At 46.0% G+C, this 27,834-nt stretch overlaps 1 long non-coding RNA gene across 1 annotated transcript in view; it reads right to left on the bottom strand.

Annotated features, from left to right (window-relative positions):
- LOC138685425 (uncharacterized) overlaps positions 1–18,012 on the bottom strand; it is a 52,732-nt gene extending 34,720 nt beyond the window's left edge. Inside the window, exons 1-2 of the long non-coding RNA XR_011324670.1 lie at positions 17,972–18,012; positions 8,354–8,439 (exon numbers count right to left, since the gene is read on the bottom strand). This is a non-coding gene — a long non-coding RNA (uncharacterized lncRNA). The remainder of the gene's footprint in view (positions 1–8,353; positions 8,440–17,971) is intronic.
- Positions 18,013–27,834: the final 9,822 nt, after the last annotated feature.

Consider the following 27,834-nt stretch of genomic DNA (forward strand, 5'->3'; position numbering starts at 1 on the left):
AACTGTTTCACTCGTGTTTTCTTTCTGAGGCAGAGAGCTGGCCACAGCAGGGATAAGCATGGGTTATCAAAATATTTTTTGCTATGGAATATGCTTATAAGTCACAGATTTCACAATGCTACTTATACAGAGTTTATGATGGCAATTGTCTGTCCGTTACAACTGGGACTACTAAAAGGATTTGTCACTGAAATTCTTGAGGCGAGAATAATCTTTGGCCATTTTTAGACTGATGCAATACAAAATTACAAAGGAAAACAAAATGCAGTTAAACCCTGGGCAAAGAAATAAACACAACTCAGGGAGTCCACTCTAGGTGACTTGTCTAAAAGAAGAAATTGATTTCAACAGCCATAGTAGATCAGTCATGAATTGCTGAAACAATTAGTTAAAGCCATTATTTGGGAATCAACAGAAAAGAAACTGTATCCCTTTGCTCAATCCAGCAACTTAAATTTCTCAGGGTGCCATGAATAAACTGTGAAATGTATCTTTAAAATAAAGTTTTTAATTAGAACTGGCAGTCCTGAACCTGCTGTTGGCAGGAGCCAACCTACCGAAAGAGCCCAATGCAATAGACTGTAAAGTGTGTCTGCTCACTGCTTTAGCATTTAACAATTAAAAAGAAAAGAAAAAAAAAGAACAATCAACCTTTAAAACTGAAAGTTGTGTTTCAACATCAACATTAGAAGATTTTTTTTCTCTGTGGTTTAAGCAGTTTGGAATTTTCAACTGTCATTTTTTACAATAGGTGCCAAATACGGCTGGTTTCCTGAAGGATGAAACTTGTTGTACAGAAACAAAAAAACAAAAAAACAAAAAAAAAGAAAAAGAAAAAGAAAAAAAAGGAAGGAAAAAAGCACCTGCTGTAGTAGATTCAGCAATCTAAGTACCATCCTACAATCCACTGCTGGACTGCTGGTGTGGGTAATCCTTCATCGGTTGTGACCTGATTCAAGCACTCAACCAAGCACATGCTGAATTACACTTTGCTTAAATTGCATTGTCTTTATTGGGACTTAAGCATGTGCTTAAAGTTGAATATCTGCATTTTAAATAGGGTTTATGCCTGACACCTACTTGGAAGAAATTACCCATTTATTTTCAAATATGCCTCACTGCCTGTTCCTGAGAATGAGAAGTGGTGCTAACACTTTTAAAAAATCCCATCCTAGGCTGAGTACAATAAGTGAGTTTGTTGTTTTTGTGAACATTCATGGGGGGAAAAATAAAAGCTTATGTTAAAGGCTAAAGGTTAGGTGAATAAAAGAGCAAAGTGTCCCATGGCACCTGTCTCTGCTCATTCTTCCGAGATCCAAGAGTCTGTCTCCGCTTCCCTTCCGCCTGTGGTTTAGGGACCTCGGTTGCTTCTGCATTCCCCTTCTTCTTTCATGTTTCTCTAACTGCACTGTTGTTTAGCAGAATCCATTTTTTCTGTAGTTCAAACCCAGTAACCCTTGTCGCTGACCTCACCAGCCATGTGCTCGGTGTGAGCATGACTCACGGTAGTGATGAGAAATCCTTATTCTCTCTAATTTGGCCTTTCCAAGGAGGGGGGGAGGGGGTGTGTGTGTGTGTGTGTGTGTGTGTGGAGAGGGGATGGGGGAGATTCTGATATTTCCAAACTTGCTTGCTGGAAGTATTGTGTCAGCTACAATAATTTGGTGTAGCACATAAATCCTTAGGCTGACTTGCGATTCCCAGCACACTCCTTGTAGTCTAATTGAGGAATTGCATTTCTGTCCGTCACATACTCTGCTGGAAATGCAAGAATGTGAGAAACAATAGGAGCAGGCTAATACTGAGTCAAAACAGATAAAGCCAAATTGCTTGTTGAACTGAGAGATGGGAGCAAGCAGATGAGAAGCAAGTTGGTCAGCAACCCATTGGTGCTGCTGATGGCTGTGTGGACGGTACACTCGCTTAGTGTGGGAGCAAAGGGGACAGCCAGGCAAACCAGCAAGAATGCAATTAATCTTTTCATTATGAAGGAGGAAAGATAAGGGCATCAAAAGGATACAGTATGCTACAGCCTGCCGATGGACTTCAGAGTGAGGAGAGCACTCTACAGATAGGTCTGGAGGGGAAAAAAATAGCCGGGGTAAAATAAGCCCATGGATAGGTTGGGTATGAAGTGAGTGGTGCATGGACCGTGCGGGAGGGAGGGAACCGGGACGGCCAGGGCTGCTCGCAGGCTGCCGGCTGCAGGCAACGCTCTGAATCAGTTCAAGATGGCTACCCAGGGGGAACACGTGGTGGGCCTCCTTCTCCTCCGGAGACTTTTATTTGTTCTCCCTTTCTTGGTGATTTTCTCTAATCTGAAGAACAAGATGTCCTTAATGAAAACAGATGTTTTGCTCCCTTGCATATGGAAAAAAAAAATAATTCCCCCAAAATAGAATAAACCCAAAGAATGCCGAGACCAGGGATGGGTTTCCACAAAGTCAGGAGAACAAACCTCTTCATTAACGCCCTGACCCGGCTGCTCGTTTCCCACCAACATGCCGTGGAAGCTGTTGATGCAAAGGTCCACGGTAAGACCTGGGTCTCGGAGCGGGTGAGCTGTGTGCCTCTGTAAAGTATAAACACCACACTGAGCTGGCTCGCAGCTTTCCTCATCCACTGTCTCCCACTGCGAGATCCTGGTCAATGGCAGTTTTTGTCATTGGCTTCAGCGTAACTAGGAATTGGTCCCAGTATTTAATTTAAAGCACAGCACACAAAAACCCCAAATCATAACAACCCTGCTACATTTATAGAGCTGCATAAGCCACTGATTAACAAATGGATGAGATACTGAACTTTGCTTTACCATCTGTCTTTAATTACATAAAATAACTTGAAGCAATTAACAAGAAAGAAACACTGTGACACAAATAAATAAATCCTATTGATAGAAACAGATGAGGGAATACTTAGGATATTTGAATATATGGATGAAAGTCACTAAACTGCGTAATGCGCACCCAAAGATATTACGTGTATTATCTAACAGTTTTACACTGACATTGCCAACTATTACTGAAAAATAATAGTTACCTGTGGAGAGGCAGAGAAACAAAAGGAAAGCTCTGTGTGTGTGAGTAGAAAAGAAAATGTGTGGTCCATCCAACAGCCGTGATGTCTAAGTTTTGTCTTTCGCAGATAAGAGAAAGTAATATCCACAGAAAAATACACAAAGCATGAGGTTTCATAACTGTGGACCTAAACCCAGTCACGTAAGTCTGCATGCTTATAAGTGTTTAGGCACCAGTGGGGATTAGGCTCTTTAACACTTTGCAGGATTTAGGTTCTAAGTCTATTTTTTCAGCAAATACACTTGTTTGCCTTCTCTGTTTAGGCACTTAGGAAAAATGAGTGCTGTACAACAGCTATTGAGTGACTGCTGAGTGGATTAAGAACTGACTGATAGATGTCAAAAAGTAGCTGTCAGCTCCGAATGAAAGCTCTGGAGTCAGTTTGCAGAAATGGGAGTTACACCTGGCAGGCTACAGAATTGTCCTTAATGATCAAGAGACAAGTACATCCGTAGTAAAACAATGCTTAGTAAATTAGGGAGGAAATGAAAGTTGACAGAATGATAAATAAATTATGAAGATGGAGCAGCCCAAATTCGGTGAGCGGGACCTCTGCAGAGGAGATGGATTTTAAGTCATGCACTGACAGTGGCTGTACTGATGCACTAGAAATTGTATCGCAACAGTGGTGCTTGAAAAGGCTTTGGTATCATTGTGGGGAAGGGACCGGGCACAGGACTTGGTCTGATGGTGTGAAAGAGGATTAACGGTCGCCTTTGAACGAGTTAGCAGGGACATACGAGTTGAGTGTAATGCTGACTATATGGTGGTGGTGTGTTACAGAGCTGCGGGTGCTAGAAATCTAAAAAAGGGTGGGAGAAAAGGCATGACAACTGCTTGTAGATTGGAGAATAATTGGAGAATAAATCAAAATGAGATGACTGGAATACAGTGTATAATTGCCTTCACAACAAGAAAAAAAGTGTCTTGCATCAGAGGAATGTATTACAAGAAGCAGTGGGTGGAAAGGTAAGCCAAGCAAATTTAAGAAGCAATGAGGCTTGGATTTGTAGCAGTAAGTGTGATGAACTGCTGAAACAAACTGCCCAAGAAAGTGATAGTGTACGTATCAAAACTGGATCCCTTTCTGGAAAATACGTGTCAGCCAAACAGAAATTATGGGGCTCAGTATATGGGGAAAGGGGCAATGTTATAGTCTGTGACACAGGAGAGGCTGTGACAGGCTGAGTTAATGGTCCTTTCTGGCCTCAAAAGTCATGAATGAAGGAAAATGTTTTAAACATTTTAGGCCAAATTCTTCTTATTTCATATAGCTAAGTCATCCACTAATCCCAAGGAAACACTGAGGCAAATAGTATCAGGAGCAGCAAGCAGTGTGGTCTTGGAAAGGATAACACATATTAAAGGTACCTTTCATCTTAATATGCAACATTATGCATTCTGTATAATACAGATTTGGGGATGAAGGCCATAGGCTATGGTCAACATGCTCCAAGCTGACACTCAGCAAGCAAGGTAGTATGCACAGCAAGTAAACTGGGAGATAAACAGACTGGGTGGGAATGTAGGAGAGTGGATATAGGGAGCACTGGATATATAATTTGCTACTGTTTCAGGTGTTCATATTGTGAGAAAGAACTTTAATTGTTTTGGCAGGGAACACTGCTGTGTAGACTGAAATGGGAGAAAGAATGTAAACAAAGGGCAATGATCGATTGCTGTGTTATCGTAGCTTGTAGAAATGTCTTGTGGGTCATGGCAGGGACTTTTGACAGACATCGTTCTATTTCATATCTGTATGGTAATCTCAAAGTAGAGGTAAACAGCACAATAGTGAAATGTGCTGATGATACTAAACCAGGAAGGAATGCAAACAGGAGACAGCAGATAAATGATATCAAAGGACCGGCAGATATTAGAAAGCTGGTACAAAATCCCCCAAACAACTCACAAAAAAAAAGAAGAAGAAAGAAAACAGAAAAAGAAAAGAAGATATATTGGACTGTACGTGTCCTGGCCATCAACATTACTGATAGTTTTTCAAGGTATAGTGGACAGCAGATCAGATTGGAGTGAAATATGAACTTGCATAGTGATAAAAGCTGCAGACATACAGACATGTGTCACGAAGCAGGGTGGTAACAGCTCACATGTAAAGCTCTGTGCTATTACTTTCAACTCTGTGTTCAATATTTCCAGCCACTGACTGACTGGAAGGAGTTGGAAGAAATCCCACAACAATTCAAAGGCTGGAAAAATCACTTTGGGGGAAAGACTGAGGCTCAAACCCAGCATCTTATTAAGCATAAACTTAACTTAAAGTGCATGAGCTGTACCACTGATTTACAACTCCCTTTACAGCCCTGCTAGGTGGCTTTGACAAAGGAAATACATATCGGCTTAAACGGTGCACATGTTTAAGGACTTTGTTAGGCTGGAGCAGAAGGGGCTTCGTTAGACCTGCAAGGAAACATGACAAAAGTCTACAAGCCCTTGGCCACTGAAAGGTGCATATTGGCTGCATCAAAATCAGCAGGCAGTCATATATTTCCATAAGGCTGGGCTGCTGCAATCTTACGCACAGAACAAAGGTCTGCAAAGGCTTAAACCAGCCAGCATTATATAACTGAAAGGAAGGAAAGCAGCAAAATCAGGCCTTTTGGGTGTATTTTTTTCTAAGGTGAAAATTGGAAGGCTGTCAGATGGTCTTTCAGAGGGATTTCATATTGCTGGGCGTTTTAGGATAGGTTTGAATAAAGCACTGGAGAATGCCTATAAAGCACAGTTTTATGTCTTTACATTGGAAGGCTGGGAGTTCTTCCCAATCCCAAGAATTCCTGATCATATGGAGTTGCCACAAAAGCTCCACAATTCAAGGTGGGAGGAACGGTTCCCTTCTGAGCTCTGAAATCATCTCTGCGACTGTTCATAAAAGAGCTCCTGTGAGGCTGAATTCCTGATGCTGATTTTCAAACCAAGGAAAATTAATCTTTAAAGAATAGGGCTGTGAAATGCTGAACTGGGATCACAGATATGGTGGGAATATCTCTTCTGTGTAACCATTGTGCTTATAACTGAGAATTATCTGAAGTAGAGAGCAGTTTGTTCTCTAAGAATGGCATTTTGGAGGAGTTAGTACTTGATTCTTTTTGAAAGTCAAGACAAGGTGAATACCCAGCTCCTCAGACTCTTTTAATCTTTGCCACAGACTGAGGTGTTTTGGGTTTTTTTAAATTTTGCTCAGAAACAGAAGAAAACAACTCTCTTCTGGAAAAAATTAACACTCAGTGTTACACTTAAGTAATGATTTGAGATTTATAATGCAGTAAGTATCACACGATTTTATAATTAGTATTAGCAAATCACATGTAAAAGAACATGTAATATTTAATTTTATCTTTCAGAAATTTAATAATGAAAATAAAAGCATCGACTTTGGCAGGGATTTAGTCTTGGAAAGTTAGCAGGCACTCTTTGGGGCTTGAATAGTCAATACCCATAAGAATTTAATAAAACCCCTGCACAGATTATGAAAAAAACCAACAGGGAAATACCAAGGGAATGATGATCAGGGTAGACCTTCCCTTTACAAATCTTGATTGAACAAATACCTGAAAGTCATGTTTGTCATCACAGGATGGAAGTCAGGAGTGAGTACCTACAGATCCTTCTCCTTCTTCTTCTTTCTCATTGTCCTTTATAGTCCTGTTTTACATTGCACTGCTTCATTCATTCCCTAGTGCTTTTGCTCTCCTGACAGGACGTCTCTATAAGCTAGTTCAAGTGCCTAAGCTGCAACCTATTGCTCTCCTCATACAGTTACTTAGTTCTAACATTCAGCACTCAGTCCCCTTTGGATGCTGAGTTACTACGGCAGTTGTTATAATTTTTATGTGTAGTACAGTACAAAAGCTACCAAAAGAGGGCAACATATGAGCCAACAATGAGAAATGTATCCCGACAAGTTTACAGTTGTGTATTTGTGACACCCTCCCCCCCTTTCTTTTTGATAGAGCAAGAAATTTTAGCAGAGCTGGTCAGGAGACACAATTTCCATTCTATGGGAAATTCCAACACTTGGGAAAAAAGTGAAGGTGCTGAAGTTTTCAGGGATTGAAAATTCAGAGAAAATACATTTGGCATGATGGAAGTGTTCCATAAGTGTCAAATCATTCTCCCACCAGAAAGCCCAAAATTTATAATGACATTAAAATATTCAATTTAGTAGGAAAAATGTTAAATATATCAATGCTATAAAGTTCAAACCAGAATTAAATGAAACAAGGAACCACTTAAATGTTTTCACTTTATGGAAAACAATACTTTAATATTATTGAATGTAAATATTATTTTAATTTGTCTCCATTAAAAATGTTGTCAAAATAAGGATGCTCTCAAAAAAGCAAGCTGATTAAGACCAAGTTGCATTTCCTGAAAGAATGTGTTTCCTTTGAACATTGTTTAATTACATTTTTTTCTCAGTGAAATGCCTGAGAGAATTTCAAAATGCTCTTAATAATCCTGCAAAAGACTAAGGTAAATCAGCCATATCCCAGGACTGTTCCGAGGCTGTGTTTGTGAAGCTAGACAAAGTGCTATCCCAAACACCAGGCATGTGAGCTCAAGAGCTAGTATACCCCGGACAACACTGAATGTGCACTCATTGGCAAACAGTTTATTATAAACAAAGGGGTTTTTTTTTTTCCAAAGTATTCAATAGTACTCCAAGGAGTTAGACAGTCTTGAACACATGCCAGCATGGCAATGGATACAGTAAGCAAATATAATCTACCTCACTTAGGGTAAATATTTGGCTATGAATGTATTGAGAGCTCTTTAATTCTTTGGACCCTTCTATGATGAGAACCAGAGGAAAGGCAGTGGAGATGTAAAGACTGGAGGGTGATTTTTTTTCTTTTCTTATCAGCTGCTGAGATAGGCTAGCTGCCAGTCAAATTAAAAACCTCACTGGAGGAAATGAATGAAGGCCTGTAGGTGTAGAAATCTGCTGTTTATACAGCTGCACCAAGTTCTGCTAATGATCAACCAAAATCAGCCAAGTCTTCATGGAGATATGCAAAAATCTGTGGCAGTGTCCGGGAGGTTGACTATGGAATTTAGGGCATCCTCAGGGTTTGGGTTTTGTTCTTTTTTTTCCTTTATTTGTCTCATCTCTTTTTTCAAGACTAACTTCTGCTTTCTGCTTGCTACTATTATGGCTTAAAATGCTGGAAAGTATCCAGGAAGGAGAGGGAGGCAGATCCATGATCTATCTGGAGGGCAATAAAACATTTGGAAAGTTTGGAAGTACTCACCCATCTCGAAGACAGGATGTTCTGCTTGCAGGAGCAATACCTTATCTTCTCTCATTTATCCATGTCCTGCTTTTGCATCTGTATTTCTGTGGGTTCCAAAAGAAGGAAAGATTTATTCTTCCTAGCCAGAAACAAGTAGAGGTTTCTGTCTGGAGGGTTTCTCCATTGTCTGATCTATCACATGAACAATGACTTCACATCGTTCACCTGATGAAGGGCTGCAGAACCACAGGGTATCAATTAAGATGTTCAGTACAGGAATGACAGCTGAGCACATTGTCTGTGTGGCTGGATTGAGTGTATCGACTGTAATCACAATGTTTTCAGACAGCTCCTTATTCTGGATATGCAGAAAGCTATTTATACTCATCTGTTTGGCCTTCATTTCTTGTACCGCTCATCTATTTTTTATGAACGCCTTGATACTCCCTCCCAGGCAACAATGCTACTTTTGGGAGACAAACAAGGAACAGTTATGGAATATAATTCATATATTTTAATGGCACTGGGAGGTGTGGTTCATTATCTGGTTGTGTTTGTGTAAATTGCATCCTTAAATAGCCTTGCCTCATGGGTATGAGCCTACACACGTCTGACTGCCATCTTACATTGCCACTTTACCCAGCAGCCCAGTGACTGGTGTTTATTCAGGAAAGAATCGGCCCATGCACACAGACACACTGATTCTCCAAGTGGTTCTGTGTATGCCTTTGCTTCTTGACTTCTGCCAAATTCAAGCCTAAATTCTGGGAAACAACAATAACACTAACAGGAGTCACGTCAGAGTTGAAGGAGATTGCATTAGCTCTGCGAACACAAACCGGACTTCCTTTTCTTCTTTAGAAATGATTGTTAAACATGCCTTGGCTTCTCTGAGCTAGCATAGTTTTACCCTGTAAGTCAGGTTATGAAGAAGGATCTGTTACCCCCTTTGCAGATGTGGTACATGAGCCTAGTTACATCACATTTCGAGGCAGATGGATCTCCGAAGGGAACTGCAGTACCCAGTCATGTGCTTTCTGCCCCTTGCTATTGATTCTTGTGGTTAGTCTGTTTCTGATTTTATTTCTCTGTGTAGTTTAAGGGCAAGTCTGTGGTTTGCCCCATGTGCCCAAGCGAGGGAGCAAGGGTGCAGAAGACTGCCTGAAAATAAATAAATCAGAAACAGATAGACTAATTACAAGGAAAAATGCCAAGGGATGGAGAACACACAGCATCCTCATGATCAGATATGCCTTGCCTGTTGGAGGAGAGATGGCTGTTTCACCATGTGATGTTAAGTCTGTACCACATTGGAGAAGACAGCCAGAGTGTCCTCTTCCTCGCCTGGCGGAGCAAAACCCTCTCATGTGGTTTGCCCACACGGCACATCCCAGTGCAGGGAGGAACAGTGTCCCTGAGGTAGGGGTGGGGAGGAGCAAGGCTGGGAAATGGGAGGCTGCTCTCGCCTCTCCAGTGCCTGCCCGGACAGCCAGCAGGGCTAAGCTGACACAAGGAAGGATGTAATCTACTCCTGGTTGTTTTACGCTCAAAGCACATTACTTCCTTCCGTGGAATAGGAGGATAGTCATGGGTGTCGCCGTGACTCACGGTCTCCTGGGGCAGTGCAGCTCTGTGCCATGCCTATAATCAAATGACCCAGGGGGTGAATTAGGAAGGCTTTTGATGTCATTCTCTGAGCGCTGCACCACAGGAGACAGACTTCTTAATGTAACGTTGGGCTATCTCTTAAACGTAACCATGAAACTAACTTTGACTTGCCAGCAGCTGGTACAGGCAGTGGCCTCCCTACACTGCTCTGGCACTTAGCATAAGAAATGTCATTATGTGGGTGGATTAGGCAGAACCTGTCAAAGTTGTGTGTGTGTTCTTTGGCTGTGTTTCCTTCCCTGGGCTAATAATGCCAAGGAGATGGGGAGTGGGTTGACACATTTTCTGGCATGTGTCATGTAACCCAGTGAAGTGGAGGACATGTCACCCACAAGTCTTTTCTGCTTTAGTAAGTCGCAGGCAGTAGTGACACGCCGCAGCGGCTAGCAGTCTTAATCCTATACGTATTCACACCACTAGCACCTTCATCATGGTTTCAGCTTCCCCAGGGCTCTCTGACCGAGCCAGAGGTGTGTTTGGAGGAAAGGGTAAGAAAATGTATCTGGACAGATATTGTTTAAGCACAGGGAAGCAGCAATAGGCAGAGGCGTTTGTATAACGTGTTACCTACAGACCCCGAAGAGGTTTACAAGTTGACTGACATGATCTCCATAAGAACCACTGAATTTGGCACAGATGCACGGGGGAAATATTCATTGGCTGTTTTGCAGTGTGCAGAAATGCTCCACACCAGTTCAGCAGAGGACACAAAGAATACCCGTACCTGATAAGAAAAGATTTTTAGGACAAAAGATTCTAAAGCAAGACAACTGGAGACCGATGAAATTTAGGACGCAGTCAGTGTCACTGGCTCCCTAAACTGGTGTGAGGGGAATTGATAAGCATATTGGGGTGAGAGAATTTCCCAAGGTCCAGTACAGTCTCAAGACAAATCATCCTCAGGGGAACAGGGAAGGGCAGCGTATTCAGTCTCACAGAGAAGCCGGGTTTTGCACAGGTCCCTGCTTAAAATCTGTGCTGAGGAGATGCAGTTTAGTCCCTGGGCTGAGGCAACATGCCAGGTGGATTCCTCACAAATCACCATCAGAGAAACAGAAGATGGTATGAGCACGTCTGCCCAGTATGACTGAAATGCCATCTCCTGTCACTGCCAGTATGCCGCAGGCCATGCTCAGTTGTTGGGAAAAGATGTATCAGCTGGGTGTCAGATGCATACCACAAAACACACAGGTCATAAGTCTGATGTGAGTTATAGCAGGGACAGCACCCAATTCACTGGCAAGAGTTACTGAACTGTGTTTTCCTTGTAGCTCATAATTAAAAAAAAAAAAAGGCCAGCAGCTTCTGCAAGTAACTGCAGATGAACAACAACTGCTACTCTGTTGTAGCACCTGTAGCATCTCAGGTCAAGTGCTGCCAATCCCAGGTGCCATGTTCTGGTTCTGTGTAAAACTGAAGAGCAGTAGTTGCATAAGCACATATATTAAGTGGTAAAAATACAGCTTTGCGGGCACAGAGGCAGACTACGTGGGCAGGGGAACTGCACAATAACGCCACAGGGATGGGGGTGCCTCCTCCCTTCTCTTGCTGGTGTTGAGCCACAGCATGGGATTGTAGTAAGGGGGTAACAGAAACTGCCCAGTAGCTATATACCTCCTGCAAACACACATCATCCCTCCTGATGTGGGTGCTGCCCCTGTGTCAGGCACAGCTGGTTAGCCAGTCAGCCAGCTGGTGCCTACTATGTGGGGCTGGAGAGCTGGATGGGAGCTTGAAGGACTGCACTGGGATACTCTGAGGTGCCAATTCTGCCATAGGGGAGGAAGAGACAGAGGATAATGCTGAGATGGGAGATGACTCTGCCACTTAATTTGTGCTTGCCTGCACCGCTTGACATTTGTGTGAAGTTGAGACAACCTGCATCAATATGATGCCTGACACAGAATTTGTATTGTCCCGTGATCAGCGTGACCCTGCTCAGATTGCCAGATAACGTCACATCTCCAGTTGTGTAACACCACCATGCTCTCTAGATCCTGGGCCTGCAATCATTATTGAGCTGACTGTTTGTGCACTGGGGAGGGAATTCAAATATTGTTAATCAGTGGAAATGTTAGCTATGTGTCCTCTGTTGGGAGTAAAGCAACCTGATTCCTCATACATTCACATATTTAAAGTAGGAACTCATTGGAGAGAAAAAATATGTGCCAGCAGGGATAAAGGAAGAGCTTTCATCTGTGTATGAGTACATGACGTGCAGGGTACACAACAGTGTTTAGGTAGATACCAGTGTTTTGTAATTCAAGGATCATGTAACTTCAAAAAAAAAAAAAAAAAAAAAAATCCACTGCTGCCATGCTGTTTTTCATTTACAACCAAACAAAAACTAAGCTAAACTCTGCATGTTCGTTTATTGCTTTTATTTCCCCCCACCTTGTTTGTTTGCCTGCTTTCTTGTATGGTAATGTGTATGTTGTTTGGTTGCTTGTTTGTTTTTATTTGAAATAATTTTGCATGTAATTTTCCAGACTCTTGCAGAGCAGAGAGACTAGTAAATGTGTATGTTTATGCACCTTTGTCCATGTACAAAGACTGGTGGATAGCTAATAAAATGCACGTCTGCAATCCTTTCATGCTTAAGATACCCAAGCAAAGTTGTGAGTATTCAAATAAAATAGAACTGATGCAAAAATGTACATATTTAGCTTAGATAATAGCAGGTCCCAGATATGTGTCTCTTTCTGCAGTTGGAAATCTGTCAGTTGAACAAAGAGCAGGATATAGTGTGAATCAGGCTGTCCTGAAAGCTTTATGTGATAGACACACTTTATGGAGTTAGTTCCATTTCTCTCACATTTCAAAAGCAGGCTCAGACCTTAATTATCATGAGGACAAATTCCACAAAAACATTTTCTGTAGTCAAAGACTGCAATGTGTTTTAAAAGTCAGAATATATGTTAAAAGAACACAGTTTGTCCCAAGGCTTATAGTTCAGCTGTACAAAGCTTCTTCTTGTTCCTTCCATCTGAAAAATTATTCCTGAAAAGTCATTCTGCATATGGGTTTTTTGCTATTTTTCAGGAAGAAAAAATATAAATGAGCTGTAAAGCTCGTGTTGTTCTGAACTCCTTCTCTCCTCTTTCACCGATGAGTTCATCAAACAAAATTCCACAAGAAACAAATGTTATTATGAGATTAGCAGAATGAATGCCAGAGTTCAGATACTAAACATTTTTTTTAAAAAACAGTGGGCTTAATGACGTGAAGGAAGTTGTAGTTTAAACATCAAGGTCAATTATTTCGTTAAATATTATTTAAAAGTTACTTGCCTTGAAACAAAACCAGAGCTATCCATTTCCCAAAAATGCAAACAGATTATTCTGCCCCTGTTTGTCAGCTTCACTAGATAACTTCTATTTGATCTTCAAATGAAAACAGTTTCTGTTTCAGATTTATACAACAGGCTGCCTCTAAAAAGAAAAAGATCTTAAGGTTGGACTGCTGTTTACTTTCCCTTCTAATCCTGTGAGAAGATTTGCATAAGAAAAGCAAGTAGATTTGAGTCTAGGTTTTTCTGTCTACATCGAAAGCATGAGGATCAGCCAGTCCTCTCCATTTATTCAGAAAGAAAACGACTGCTTTTGTAAGTCAGGTGAGCAGGAAATCTTTCAGTAAATTCAGCAAGATTCCTCTAAAAAGAACAGAGGCTACTTATCAAGACTAAATGGAGCTTAGTTAAATAATTATAATAGCCAAACACTGACAGTCTACAACTAAAAGCTCCAGTTCCAGGTATGTTCCCTCATACTGCATCCTTAGCTTTAAAAGAACATCCAGAATTGGTATTTCCTGGATCTTGCAAAGCAGCCCCTTGTATTTGCAGGTAGCCTTCTCACAGTTTCTAACAGTATTGCTCTCATCTGGGATCTCAGTGAGCAGCAGAGCAGTGCTGGGTGGTGATGTGAGCTCTGGGTGTTGTGACCGAGCTAGTGCCCCCAGCTCCAAGTGTGACCTAACTGGAGCAAACCAGTTAACTCTGCTGTAGGCTGGGAATATGGACTCGTACCTACAGGAGTGCTGTGAAGCAGAATAGTTTAATGTGTGCAATGTACTTGGAGATACTTTTGGTGTACAGAAAGACAAATTATTATTTTATAGGAAGAGGATTAGAAGGGATGTTTTGGATCATGGGGTCAAGTCCCTTACTGTAGGTGGTAACCACATCTCAGAAGCTGGTTCACAAACCAGTCAAATTCCATCTTCCAGCTGCTTTGATTCCTTCCTGCTTGCAGAAGGCCTTTCTGGGTCCTCACCACTCTGGTGGGGCAAAAGTGCTTTTCTGTTTCCAGCCTGAATCCCTTCCTGGCCAGTTCGTACCAATTCTTACTCTTATTTTATTTGGGAGGAGGGGAGGGAAACTGTCTCATAATTTTAAGATTAATTTGAATTTTTCTCTGAGCCCCAGACACCTGGTGGAAGGTTGCCAGCAATGCTGTAGGCTGGTTCGATGTACCAATAAAAATAAAAAAAAAAAAAAACAAAAACAAAAAACCACACAAGTAAGAAAAGCGCCATTCTTAGAAAGCCTCCAGCGTTCCAGCTAGAGCACAAACAGCTTCTTATTTGGGACTCTCCTCGGGTAAATCAACAGCCCCGGGGCGAAGGGGCCGCAGCATTTGTGGTCTCGCCCAAACCCAGACCCCCCCCGGGGGGGAACACCCAGGGGAGGAAGGAAGGAAAGGGGAGGGGAGGGGGAACCGTCCTCAAACCACGGTTGAGACCTCGCCCGAGGGGGCTCGACGCTCCGTCGGGGCGAGCCAGCGCGGAGAACCCCCCCCCGGGACGCCGGTCCCTGCCCGCCCCGCCGGGCTCGGCTCCGCGCTCCCTGCCCGCCCCGTCGGGGCTCTGCCCCCTCCCTGCCCGCCCCGGGGGGGCTCTGCCCGCGTCCCCCCCGAGCCCCCGGGGCTCCCGCCGCCGGGAGACAGCGCGGGGCGGCCGGGCTGCAGCGGGGCTCGGCGGGGAGGCAGATCTCCGTTTTGCCCCGCGGCTCGGGTTTCCCCCTGCCCAGGGAACAGGCGCCTTGGCCGGAGCTGCGCTCCCCAGGGCCGGGGGTGATTTTTCGTTTGGTTGGTTTTGACCTTCTTTCTCCTCAGTGTCCCGCAGGCCGCCCGCTCCCCGCACCGCCGGCCCCGAGGGCGAGCCCCGGGCACGGAGAGGAGCAGCCTGCGGGGTTGAAACGGTGGCGAGCGGGAGGGATTCGGGGGCACTTCGCCCTCCCCGGGTCGGGGGACGGAGGCGGTCGGTCCGTGTCCCTCGGCGGCCTGTGGCCCCGCTTCCCACGGGTGCAGGCGGTGCGTGTCCCCCGTGGGAACGCGGTGCGGCAGCGGCTCTCTGCCCCCGCGCCGGGCAGGGGCTGCAGCGGAGGGGCGCGGGCTGGAGCCCGGGGCCCGGTGGGCCATCGAGAAATGCCACCTTCAGCCCCGGACGGAATTGCTTCCAGTCCGTGGCTACACTCGGCTCGACGGGGGAGCAAACGGCCCTCCGGTATCCCCCCCCAGACAACTACCCCTCCCTCAGCCCCCAAGCCCGGTAAGGCTGAAGCAACAACCACCAAACGCCCTCGAAAAGCCCCGGACGAAGCCCGGCACCCCGAAAGAAAACTGAAAACCAAAAAGCGAGCCAGCCGACAGCACCACCAACGAGCACCCCGAAAACGGCGGGGCGAGCCGTGCCCAGCCGCACCGGCAGCCCGGGCGCAGCGCTCCCAGCCCCGCGGCCGGCCGCAGGGGGCCCGGCTCCCGGGGAACCAGCCTCGCCCTCCGCCACCGTCTGCCGGTTCCTAATTCCTACGAGTTCAACCCGATTGATTCCCCAAGTGCTAACGGGGGCGGGATGGGGTTTACCCCCCCGAGCCCAATTACAGGGAAACCACAAGAGAACAGATGCGGGTTAAGGCAGGAGAGCGCGCTCGCTGCAGGGAGCGCTGCCGCAAAACTTGCGGGGGGCCGGGGCGTCCCGCACCACGGCGGGCAGCAAACGGGAGAGCCTCCTCCGAGGAGCGGAGAGACAGGAGACGAGGAAGCGGGGCTTTTCCCGGGGAGGGGGGCGGCGGTGGCCGCGACGCCGCAGCGCTGCCCGCCGCCCGCTGTGCGCGAGCGAGCCCCCCCCCGGTGCGCACCTTACGCCCCCGCGCAACTCCGCCGGGACCTGCGCGGCTTTTACAGGGGCGATCGCGCCTGGCCGGCTCGCATCGAGCGAGAGCCTTTCCGGGAACAGGCTACTAAGAGCTCAGCAGCGAGGGGGGGGGGGGGGGGGATGAAATAAAAGGCTAAAGAAACAGCGCGATTTTGGGACCAGGACCAAATCCTAACGTGTTACATAAAAGCCACGGGCGGTTCTTATCAGCAAGCCCGGCCTGAAGAGGAACAATCCCCAGGAGCGGCTCCAAAACAACCCTGTTAAAGGAACAATTGTGAAATGCCAACTTCCCACCAGAGTATGAACAGCAGGAGCCGGGCATGTCCTGTCTGTAACCGGGCTTCTGACAACCAACAGAGAGAGGGGAGGGCACGGGGGGGATCCTCTCTTGACAAGATTTATCAAGAAACATTTAACTGGGCTTTAATCATATTAGCAAGAGCCCAATTAGGGCTGAGAGCGAAGCGAGGCGGCCGGCGGGCTGGGGAGAGGAGGAGGAGCAAGCGGTGGAGTCACTCGAGGATAAAGTCCTTTCATCAGGCTGCGCTCTCGGCAAGCAGAGGAGTGCGAATAATCAGTGCCCTTCACTGGGGGGACGGGGGAGGGAGCTGGCGGGGAATGTGTGTAAAGGATCATTAAGGCCAGGGAGAAGGGGGTTCTGTTGTTGTTGTTGTTGTTTTTAATTATTACGGCTATTAAGGTGTTGTCTCTGGGCTCCCTCGGGCGCCGTTCTCAAGGGACGGAGCGGGGAAGAAGCGAAGGGGCCCGGAGGCACCTGCTGCACCGCGACGACCTGCTCTGCGTGCGGGGATAGGGCTCTCCCTCCCGCGGCAGAGCGGGGCTCCGTCGCTCCCGCCTGCCCGAGGGAGAATTTCCTTAAAAGCCCTTTCCCGGGTCGCCTCTCCTCGATGCCGAGCGCTTCCCCGGCGGCATCCCGCCTCCCAGCGCGGCTCCGCAGGGGGGGGGGCCCGCGGCGCCCTCTCCCCACCGCCCCCGCTCCGCAGGGCGCGGGGTGGGCGTGCAGCGCAGCCCCCGGCGGGCGCCAGCCCGCTAGCCGGGGCTCGACGAAAGCCCCGGGAGAAGCGCGGCGCTGGGGCCGGCCGGGACCGGGGCGGAGGGCAGAAGGTGTCGTCGCGGGGTTCACACTTCCCATGCTTTCGCGTCCTTAGGGACTCGCCCGCTCCAGCTGTCGGGGATGGGGAGGGCGGACGGCAAAGAAATTAAGAAAAACTAAAGGCGACAGGTGGGGGCAAAGGAAGACGGTGGCGATGAGCCCCCCCGAGCCCGGTTACGCCACCTCGGGGACACGCCGGTGGGAGCGCGGCGGGGAGCGGGGCCGGCCGTGACCCTGCCCGCGGCTTTCGAGACATCGCCGGCAGCTGCCAGCAGCCGCCCCGGGTTCCTCTGCCGCTCCCCGCGGCCGGGAGCGGGGAGAGATAAGGCTGCTGGGCAACGACACACCTTTCGCCCAAAAGCTGCCGGATCTTTGCGGCGCGGGGCGGAGGATGCTGCCGTTCTGTTTTTTTAACAGGGCAGGGCCCGGGGGGGGGTGTCGGCCGTTCGCACCCACGAGCGGTCCCCGCCGTCGGGAGCGATCCCCTCCCCCGGCCCGGCGGGGCTCTCGCCCCCCCTCCCGCCTCCTCGGGGCGGCGGGCCCGCCCGCGCCGACCCCTCCCCGCGCCCCAGGCCGCCCCAGCCGCCCTCTGGGGGACGGACGGCCCCGGGGGGGGGGGGGGGGGGGCAGCGCCTCCCGCCCCGTGCCCTTTTTGTGACCGTGCCCCCGCCGCACCTTCCCTGTCCCACGCTTACCTTTCCGGCCCGGCCGCCGAGGGGCTCGCCTCCCCCCCCTCCCCCGTCTCCCGCCCCCCGCCCCGTCTCCGCCATCCCCACCGAAGGGGTGTCGCGGGCCGCCGCGCCGGCGGAGCCCCGGCTCTCGCCTTTGCGCGCACTCGGCTGGCGCTGGCAGCCCCGCCGGGTTCATCCGAGGACAGCGGCGGCTCCGCGCCGCGGCTCGTCTGGCTGCCAACGCCGCGGCGAGGCTGACGCTGCCGCGGGCGGGGGTGACTCACGGCGGCCCGCGGCCACCGCCGCTTAGCGGATCCGCCAGTCGAGCGGGGAGCGGGCACGTCGCGGCCGCTCCTCGCCCCCTTCCCCGGGCACGGCCGCCCCTCTCACACGTCCCCCCCCCTCCCCGCCCCCCGCCCCGGCCCCCTCTGCTTCTGCAAAGTGGAATAAACGCCCGGTTTCCCGGCAAATAGTCACCCTTCCGACACCGAAAGGGAGGCCGCCCCCCCCCCCCCCCTTCCCCCGTCCTTGCCGGGCCGGCACCCCCGTCGGAAGCGGGCCGGGGTCCGGCCCCGAGGCCGGCAGCGCTCCCGGCGGCAGCCGCCCCCAACGTAAGTGACCGTCGGCTGCGGGAGGGGGTGGCCGTCCCTCGTGTCCCTGCCCCGGGGGCGTGTGGCCGGGGGCGCCACGGGCGACACTCGCGGGCTGGGGCGGGCGGGGGGGCCGGGGCCGACCTCCGGCCGGAGCCCCCCGAGCTGGGCCCAGCGGGGCGCCCGCCCCGGCGGGGCGCTCGGGGAGCGTGGCCTGCCTGCGTCCGGGCAGAAGCAAGGAGGGCCGAGGGCCAGCTGAACGGCGGGGTGGGCGAGGGAAAGGGGGGGCCGAGACCCGGACAGGGACCCGCAGTCAGAGTGCCAGGGAGCACCGGTGCGATGCACCGTTGACGGTCCGCCCCGTTCAGCAAACGAGCTGCAGGGTTTCAGCTGCATGTGGTTTCCATGGAGTCCTCATGGCACGTCCCAGCTGGAGCGCACGGCAGATGTCTTCGTGGCGAGCGTGCGACGGGTCTCCCGCTCGGGCTCAGAGGTCCCAGGTGGAGCCTCTTCACATCCTTGACACGGCGTCGTTCAGCACGAGCAGCGCTGCTGAGAAACGTGCTTGGTGCACGACGCCCACGTTCCGAAACAGAGTTTTGAAGTGAAGCTGCGGCAACGTACATCTTCCAGTCTGCCCTTTCTGTTGGATGCACCGTTTTAAAAGCAGTGGCTCCCTAAAATTAGGAGATCATTAAAAGCTCTTTTATTAAGAAACTCAAGCCACGAAGGGAATGGGAACGAGTGCTACGTTCTCTGGACACATGCTCGAGCTTTGAATGTAGGAGGAAGGCATGACTGGGCCTGTACTTAAAAATACTCCAAAGCTACTTGTCAGAAATGTGCTAAAATGATAAGCTGTGGACTTATGGACAGGGATTACGTTGTCAGTGCTTCAACCTTAAGTTAATTTTTAAGTCCAAATTTCAGTCCTTTGAGAAAAGAGAGGAGGAGGAGGAAGAGACTGTTATAATAGAAATGCTGACATCGCTAACCGTGGCGGTGTGAATTCACTACTATAATAAGACCTCAGCTAGCAGCCTAATTCCAAAGAGGTGATGTTATCCAGTAATAATGTAATCAGTTTGTTAGCTGTAACATAGGAAACTGGGAATTGCTCTATTTTATTGCTATTTTTGGCCAAAATGAAAAAAAAAAAATCTGTAAGATGCCAGGATCAAGGCGGGAGAGCTACCTTTGCTATTTAAAATAATAAAACAGAGTTCTTCGTGAAGTTTTCACTTCAATGCAGTTTTACAAAAGCGTACTTAAAAAGGGATGGCTAGTGAGAATGCAAGCTTTCAAGCTAGGGGTTGGAGGATGGAAAGGCCCAAGGGTGGAACATTGTTAAAAGTTTTCAGAGAGGTCCCGAAAGCACAATGTTCACTTTACAAAATAGAAGTTTTCTCCTGGGTAATCGCTGAATGAGTTCGCATTGATTTGCAGCTGCAAATTTAAAGGAAAAAGAAGGAAAGAAAAGAAATGAAAAAGACAAATGCCCTGTTAGTAATTTAGAATTATGCTGCAACCATTAAGAAAATTGCATCAGATTTATGAAAAATTGGAACTGACCACTTAAGTCTTGAGTTTATGTATTCAGTATTCTCCAGCCCTTGCATCTTTCTTCTGGGAATTTTTTTTAAGGAATAAACACGCTGACAATTTTCTAGGCAGCTCGCTCTCAAATTAGAACGAACAGCGTAAGTGAATTAACTTGTAAGGCTTATGTATCAGTGAAACCTTATCAGTGGAATCTTCTGTAGAAGGTTAGTCAGTGATGTTAGTGAGGTCAGAATTTCACCCACTGTGAAGGTGGTATTGTTGCAGAAAATTACAAGGATAGAGACAGACCGTATTAACCCTCTAGTTCAGGTTTAGATTTTGCTGTTGCTCTTGATGGTGTTCTGCATGTATAAACCTGATCCAAAATTCACTGAGATCAATGGGACTCTTTGGGTTGGGGTCATGAACTCTTTGAAGGATCAAATCTTAAGTTTCTTCTTGTTGCTGGATAGCCCAGCAGTATCAAGACCAAGATACGTGGAAGTATGTGAAGACAATTAAAGCAATGAGTGTAGCCAAATCACAACTGTCCATTTTAACAGAGCGCCTTGTAAATAACAGAACCCTACAAGAATACTTGGGCGTGTCTGAGTCAACCCTGTTCTGGAAATCCTATGATATGCAGCTGCAGAAACTACACAAATTCTTGAAAAATTGTCAACAAAACCTGAAAGCACCCTAAGGGGTTTTATTCAAATTTGTTGAAATTTCTTGAAAATCATGTTTCCTGAGTTATATACGAGCTCTGTTCTGCTTATATCACATGCTGTCCAGTAACTCTTGAAAAGTAAGCTAAAACTACTACAGTGACTACCTTATTCATCTGATCTTCTTAAGGCAACATTAACCCTCTTTTTAGACTCACCATTTAACAAAGCGTTATTATAGGTATTGCAACCATTTGTGAATGTGTGTACTCTGGGCTGTGGAGAATCAGGGGCTGGCATTTGCCGTCAGGCTTGCATCCAAAACCATACAAGTTAATTGGCACTATACGACCACTGGCACTACAGAGTGATGAATTGGAAAAGGTATTTTGAGAAATGTGGATGGTTCCAGAGTTGCCCTTAAACACTTGCTTGAAGCTAGAAAACAGATGTGATATAATGATAGTTGTTTTGTTTTTATTGTGGAAGATAATACCAGCTTGTGATTACTGATTGGATGAGAAACAAAACTTTATGGTTGTATGGACTGGATGTAGCATGTCAGCAGTCATACAAGATGCTAGTGGAAGCACCACATATTAGTTCTGTAAAAAGACTCAAACAACAGTTAATCACTGTTTCTCACAAATACAAAAATGAGAGGGCACTGAAAAATTCACTGAGGAAATTAATGTATGGATACAGAGTATGGTAGTCTGGATGCTGGCTGCCACACAGGAAATCCCCAAACCACTAATTGATGGAAATTTTAAGACCTTATCAGGTTAGGGATTGCTCCAGACAATGTGTTTTCACATTTTTTGCGTTAAGTGTTCACTTCTGGCCGCTGCAGAGAGTTTGCATTAACCCGGTATAGATATTTTTGCTTCCTTGGTGCATTGTTCTTGAAGTCCTACCTCCTTCTTTATCATTAGTCACAGTTAGCTTTTTAGTTTTGATACAAAATGCCAGCTTTATTGTTGAGATATCGAGTACGATAGTGCAGAGGTATGTCTTTGTGTATATAGGAGCAAAAGACGCAAGTGAAAGAGGAAAGGGGAGAGGAGAGGGGAGAGGAGAGGGTGTTTGGAGAGCAGAGAACGAAGACAGGAAATGAGAGGTTTGTGACAGAGTGACTGGTGATGGGACGGGACAGGAAGAGACTAGACCATTGACTGTGCAGAAAGCAGTGTTCAGAGACTGTGGTTTGATTGAACTACCTCTTATTTAACGTGCCCTGCCTTTCTTAGTGGGCATGCAAGTTGCAATCTCTCTGCAACAGCAAAAGATTGAAAAAGTAAGGAGAGAATGAAAAAGCAAGAGGCAATTTCCTCATTTGTTTTTTTCCTATTGCTAAAGTCTGCCTAGCCCACACATTGGGTAGGGTACACTTAGAGAGAATCTTGGACAAAACTAAGCTGGAGCTAGAACAAAGTTGGGAAGAAATTCCAGTAAGTTTCAAGATGATAAAAAATATCTGACCCTCCTCCTCCCCCCGCGAAGCTACTTAATGTCCACAAAATCATCTACTCCTAGGCAAATGCCTGACAAGAACATGGGATGTGTATCGACTCTGAAATCAGAGTTCAGGGTATATATATGTAACTGTAACTCATACTTTTGTCTTTCTGATAATATGTTGACCTAGAACTTTCACATTGTCATCTTTTTCTACTTTCTTTTTTACTCATTTTTTTCTTCTTTGCTTTTGGGACAGAAAATCCCTCATGCAGTGTGGTCCAGGTTATACTGGATGTCTCACGCAGGGCAGTATCTTATTCCATGCATGACTTACTCATGTTGCAAAAGCAGGGTGAGTAATGGGTGCTGGAATTTAGCTCTATATTGCATTTTGCATCTGGGGTTTCTGTAATAGGTTCATGAAGTTCAGAGACTACCGCTAGTAATTTTTCTATTTTTCTACCTCCCATTCCTGCTCTTTTTCCATTTCTCCAGAGATTTTCTGCGGTCCTGGAGGACTTTACAGCTTTGCAAAATGATACAGAATTATATCAAACTGCTCCAAGCACTGTATAAACACATAGAGTGTATTTGTGATGCAAAGCGAGAAAGACTAGGGTTTGACCAGGCACGATCCCTTATGGTTCTAGGACTGTGAGTTAGCGTTGCACGTTTACCAGCAGCAAGGCTTGCAGGGGCTGCAGGTCTTAGGGATGCACCATGTCTGTGTAGAGGAGAACTAGTGCTGGACTACTCACATTGCAAGTGGGATGCTTTAGATGGTACCCTGCAACATCACCCTTGGGTCCACCAGGAGAAAAACTACTTTCCATGTACCAGTGATGCTCTCAAGTACATGCCGTAGGACTCCAAGTACAAGGGTAAACTTGACGTTAAAAAGAAGCTCTCCAATGCCCTAAACTGCTGATGTAGTGCTTGCAGTGAGAAATAGTCCTGGTCCGGATATAACTTTTGGGAGTATACGCAGGTCAGACAAAGAGATGCAAAACAGGTCTCAGAAAGAGATGCAAAACAAAGAAACAAGTGTCCAAAATCCCAAACAACTCATTATCTGATCTGGAAACGGAACGGAGGGGTCATCTGTAGCTGCACTTTGTTCAAACTTCAGTTGGGCTTGTGCTGTAACTTACTGCCAGTCCGCACAGTTCATGTCAGACTCTGGGCTGTGGGTTTTCTTACTGATGATTCTGAGTGATCCTGGGGCCTGGGAAGAGCTAGCGTACAGGGGTGTGTTTGTTCAGGGATCTCGCCTCAGTGCAAAGAGGTGGTGACAGAAGTTGCTGTTAATTGTTGCCGTATGGGTAAACATTGAGGGTTGCTGTGCAAGCAAGTCTCTTCTGCTCAGTTCCAGTTCAAAGTCAAGCCATCTAGATGGAATGAGGGAAAAGTGTTAATACAGCTAGTGTTTGGTCTCAAACGAAGAGAGGGAGAGACAAGGAGGAAGGTAAGCATCCGTATCTGTACACAGGAATGGCAAGCCTGTTGGGTCAAGGTCCAAGGCCAGATCCTGAGGGCGCATGCAGTATAGATAGGCTGAGTCCAGTCTTGTGTTCTACTAACCAGATCACATGCAGTTGTGAAAGAGGGTCTGATGCTTTCCAGGATAAATTGGCCATTTGGTTTGTCTTTCTAAGTAGTCAATAAAGCTCAAACAATGCTCTTCTAGAAATTCTCTTTGTATTAAAATTGCCTTATTCCTATGTGTCTAAGTCTATATTTGGATGTGAATTGTAGGACCTTGGGGATATATGTAGAGTTCAGTTGAATTTTGACACAGGAGCAACTGCGTTATTTTCCTATTCATTTTCCTAATCTGTAAACAAGCTTTTGTGCAAGAGTCTTGGCACGAAAAGTCTGTTTGAAATTGAGTTGTGGAAGTGCAAGAGTTCATAACCCTTCTCTTGCAGCAGCTGTCGGTGCCATCTGAATACTGAGTGCCTGCCTTAGGGAGGAGTGGTGAGGTCTGCCTTAGCTACTCCGGCAGAGCCTTAGGAGAGAGCAGCATTGCTGCCAGCTACACGACAAAGGACACAGATAGTGCATATAACATCCTCCTCTTACCTCTGCCAGGAAGAATTAATGAGACACTTTATTATCCAAACACTTTCTGAGGCTGAGCTTCAGGCTCTGAAACCTGAGAATGGATTCAGCAGCATGCATTTATTAGTGCTTTGCAGCTCACTATGTTCCACTTCTGACAGCAATAGAAGAGTTTTCCATTGCAAGCCTTTACTTTCTTGTTTAGTATGCATGAATCACTGCTGCTGGCTTAATATGTTAACAGTTATTTAAAGAATAGCCTGGTAAATACTTTAGTTCATGTATGGATTATAAAATATAATATCTTACAATATATTGTCTGGTCACTCACTTATATTAAGATTTCATTAACCTGCTTTTCCTAAATAACAAACAGCTCCTGCAGAGCTTGTTAGCCATGTGAGGACCATGTGGTGTAAGCAGTTATAAATACACCAGTAAAAACATTCCAGAGAATTATAAATCACTATAATGTTCAACTCCAGTGGGTTGATGAATAGGATCTTTATTAACTTATTAACCACTTATCAGAATGATTTGTCTTGTACTTAGACTTAATTTTATGTTCAGTGTAAATTTTATATAAAGCCTGACTTTGTTTTCTTTTGCCAGACGTATTTATTTCTGAGACAAAACTTGGTCTCTTTTGCGAAAAGGAGGAAAATCAAAGAAGCATGATAATCAGCCTAAACTCATCCAAAGCACTTTAAAAATAGCTAGCCCACCTACTGCACTGGGAGATTATATAGTGCAGTGTACAGAAGCACAGTGTGGAGTAGCTAAGGAACCGTGCAATATGTAAGCTTTTTAAAATGTACTTGAGGCAGTGGCTCTCTAACCAGTACCAGATTTGCTCCTGCTAGGGCATCTGCCTCTCTGATCCCCACTCCCTTACAGCTTGGCGCCCAGGATGCTTAATTGGGCTTTCCATGAGAAATGGCCCTGCACGGGTTTTTGTTTCCAAATCAGTGGCTTATAGTGGAGAGAGCTGTGGCAGAAGGTGGTCGCAAAGAGCGAGACGGCGTTGTTGTTCAGTCACTGGTGTGGTGGGCGGTGATGCACCAGTGTTGTCACTTGGCCTGTGTAAACTTGAGCAAAATTCTAGCAGATAGGTCTGCAAAGGGATGTAGGCACACGACTGCCCTGTGTGGGCCTTGCAAGGCTCCACAAAATCATGCCCAGCTCTCATCTCATTTTCTAAGTGTCTCGGCTCCTCCAGGGAGTGTGTTACAAACTGCCTGCAGGTTCTGGTAGGGGTCTCGGGTAAGACCTTTCCTGGCCAGTCTTCTCAGAAGACCCCTGTACAAAACCGATGGAGTGTTTGGGCCACTGCTCATACAGAGATACTGTTTCTTGATGGATCCTATGATTATCATGGTGACATGTAAATACATGATGTATACATACACTAATTAAATTGAATTGGTCTAATTTACAGAGACCATTTTTATCTTTTTTCCTGCTCTTCCATCCATCAAGCTTGTTCTCTCTTGTAGTAAACCTCTGCTTGTCTGTTCTTCTAGCTGGCTTTTATCAGTGTTTTACCTTTAATTGGTACACATAGTTGGCCAGTTTATCTAATTTCCCAATAAACAGTCTGTCAGAAAAAGTTTTTGGCACGTGAACAGCATACATTGCAAAAGATGCTGTAGGGGGAAGAGTAGTATGTATGTGTGTTACCACACAACGGCTTAGGTCAGGTGGTCACATCGCTGTATCTGAGGGGAATTTTTGCATCAAAATAAACTTTGAAGTTGACTAAAGCAAAGGGGATTTTCCCATGAGAGACCAAACAGAATGTACTGCACAGGGAAATGAGGAAATCCAGTCTCATGGTTTTCAGCATCACTGATTTTGAAAGGGTTAACCACCTGCCAGTAACTGCATCTTATTAATGTAACGCATATTGGCATTTCCTTTGCATACCTCTATTACAGAATTTGATGAAACAGCTTTTGTTTGTTCACACTTGTCTCTCTCAAAATTTGTATATCATCAGTAAATGTTATTTTTTCTGCAACAGCTTGCACTTTCTTCTCTCTGCAGACATAAGTCAAGTCATCCTATTGCTTTAGATTATCATTTTCGACTTGATTAAAAAAGTAAATATGGACTTCTACTGCTCCCGACAACAAGGATTGTAACATGTTTACATGCTGAGATTTGTTAATTTATCTGTCTGTAGAAGTTGGTCACTACAGGAATGGAGGGGTTTGCGTGAGGCCCTTAATACAAGTTTGAGTGCATTTTGTGGAGGTAGGAAAAAGCATTGATAGTGTGAGTCCAAGTTAACACCTGGAGTGGCCCTCATTGTTTTCAAAGGGAAGGAAATTCTCTACTTCTTTACAATGTTTCGAAGACTTTTGGTGCCCTTTGGTAGCAAGTATGTTCTCAGGATGGGGGCTGTCTAGACTGTGCACTTCAGCTTACTTTAAGCATTTTATTTAGCTGAGAGCTGGAGTTACCTAAATGGTTGGTGGGATTTGAAAAGACCTCAGTGTGCATGGGAAGAGAGGAACCGGCTGTAGCCCTTCTGGGTTCCGAGCTGTCAAACGTATAAATATGGATAAGCATATCCACTGACTGCAGGGGAATTTCAGATTAAGCTCTTTCAGAAGTTTTTTCAGAGTTGGGATTTTAAGCAGTTTTTGTATTAGGCTACAGTGTAGAAAAGAATATGCGCTCGTACAGTGAGCTTCCTCAAGTCAATGCAGAAAATCAGATATATTTGGTTAATATTATAACTTGAAGTATAGTCAAGATTTTTGTAGTAACAGAATACAAGAAAAACTTCAAATTTAGAGAAAAGGTAATAATCCTGTTGTGGTACAGGGAAATAGCCACTGCATTTTTTTCTACCAGCATTTGTTTCCTACTAACCAAATCATGTTTAGGAGCGACCTGTTGTGTTTTTTCCAGCATGCCTTTTAAGGGTGGAAGAGAGAAAGCCTTGCAGGGAGGTTGTTATGCAATTATTGCTGTATACCTTCCTGCTTCTAAGCCTTAATTCTGCTCTGATTTTTTTGTGTTTTTCTTTAAGTCCTTGAGAAGACGTCATTCTCTCACTGAATGTGTTTTTCCTGCTAATCCAAGCTGTAAATACATACACAGATAATATTATGTGATTCTTTGAGTCAGCTGCTTGCAGTTCTCATGTGTTCTATCCTAGGCAACTTTAGAAAATTATTATCAAACCTCATAAGCTCAGACATAAAAGCTCCTTGACTGGTCTTTGCCGTGCAAGTTTTAACATGTAAGTGTGTATTTAAAAGAAAAATCCCAGAGGTAACAGACAAGTAGAATTTTGCAGGGTTGTTATAGACACAGTGACATCTGATTTTTATTGCAGTTAATGATTCCTAACATTATGTGCCATTTTGTGTTATGTAACCATTTATTATTAATCTGCATCTCCTATTACAAATCAGTTTTCAATGCTTTTTTCCCCTCAATCATATCTTGAGATACTATGTGGGTATATATTTATGGCTACTAAAATAAAACTGAAGGTGTTCTTCTGGATTAAGAATTTTTTAAGTACTTGGAGATGGATTCAGTGTTCTCC

The sequence above is a fragment of the Haliaeetus albicilla genome, chromosome 5 (assembly GCF_947461875.1).
Source record: "Haliaeetus albicilla chromosome 5, bHalAlb1.1, whole genome shotgun sequence".
Classification (NCBI taxonomy): Eukaryota; Metazoa; Chordata; class Aves; order Accipitriformes; family Accipitridae; genus Haliaeetus; species Haliaeetus albicilla.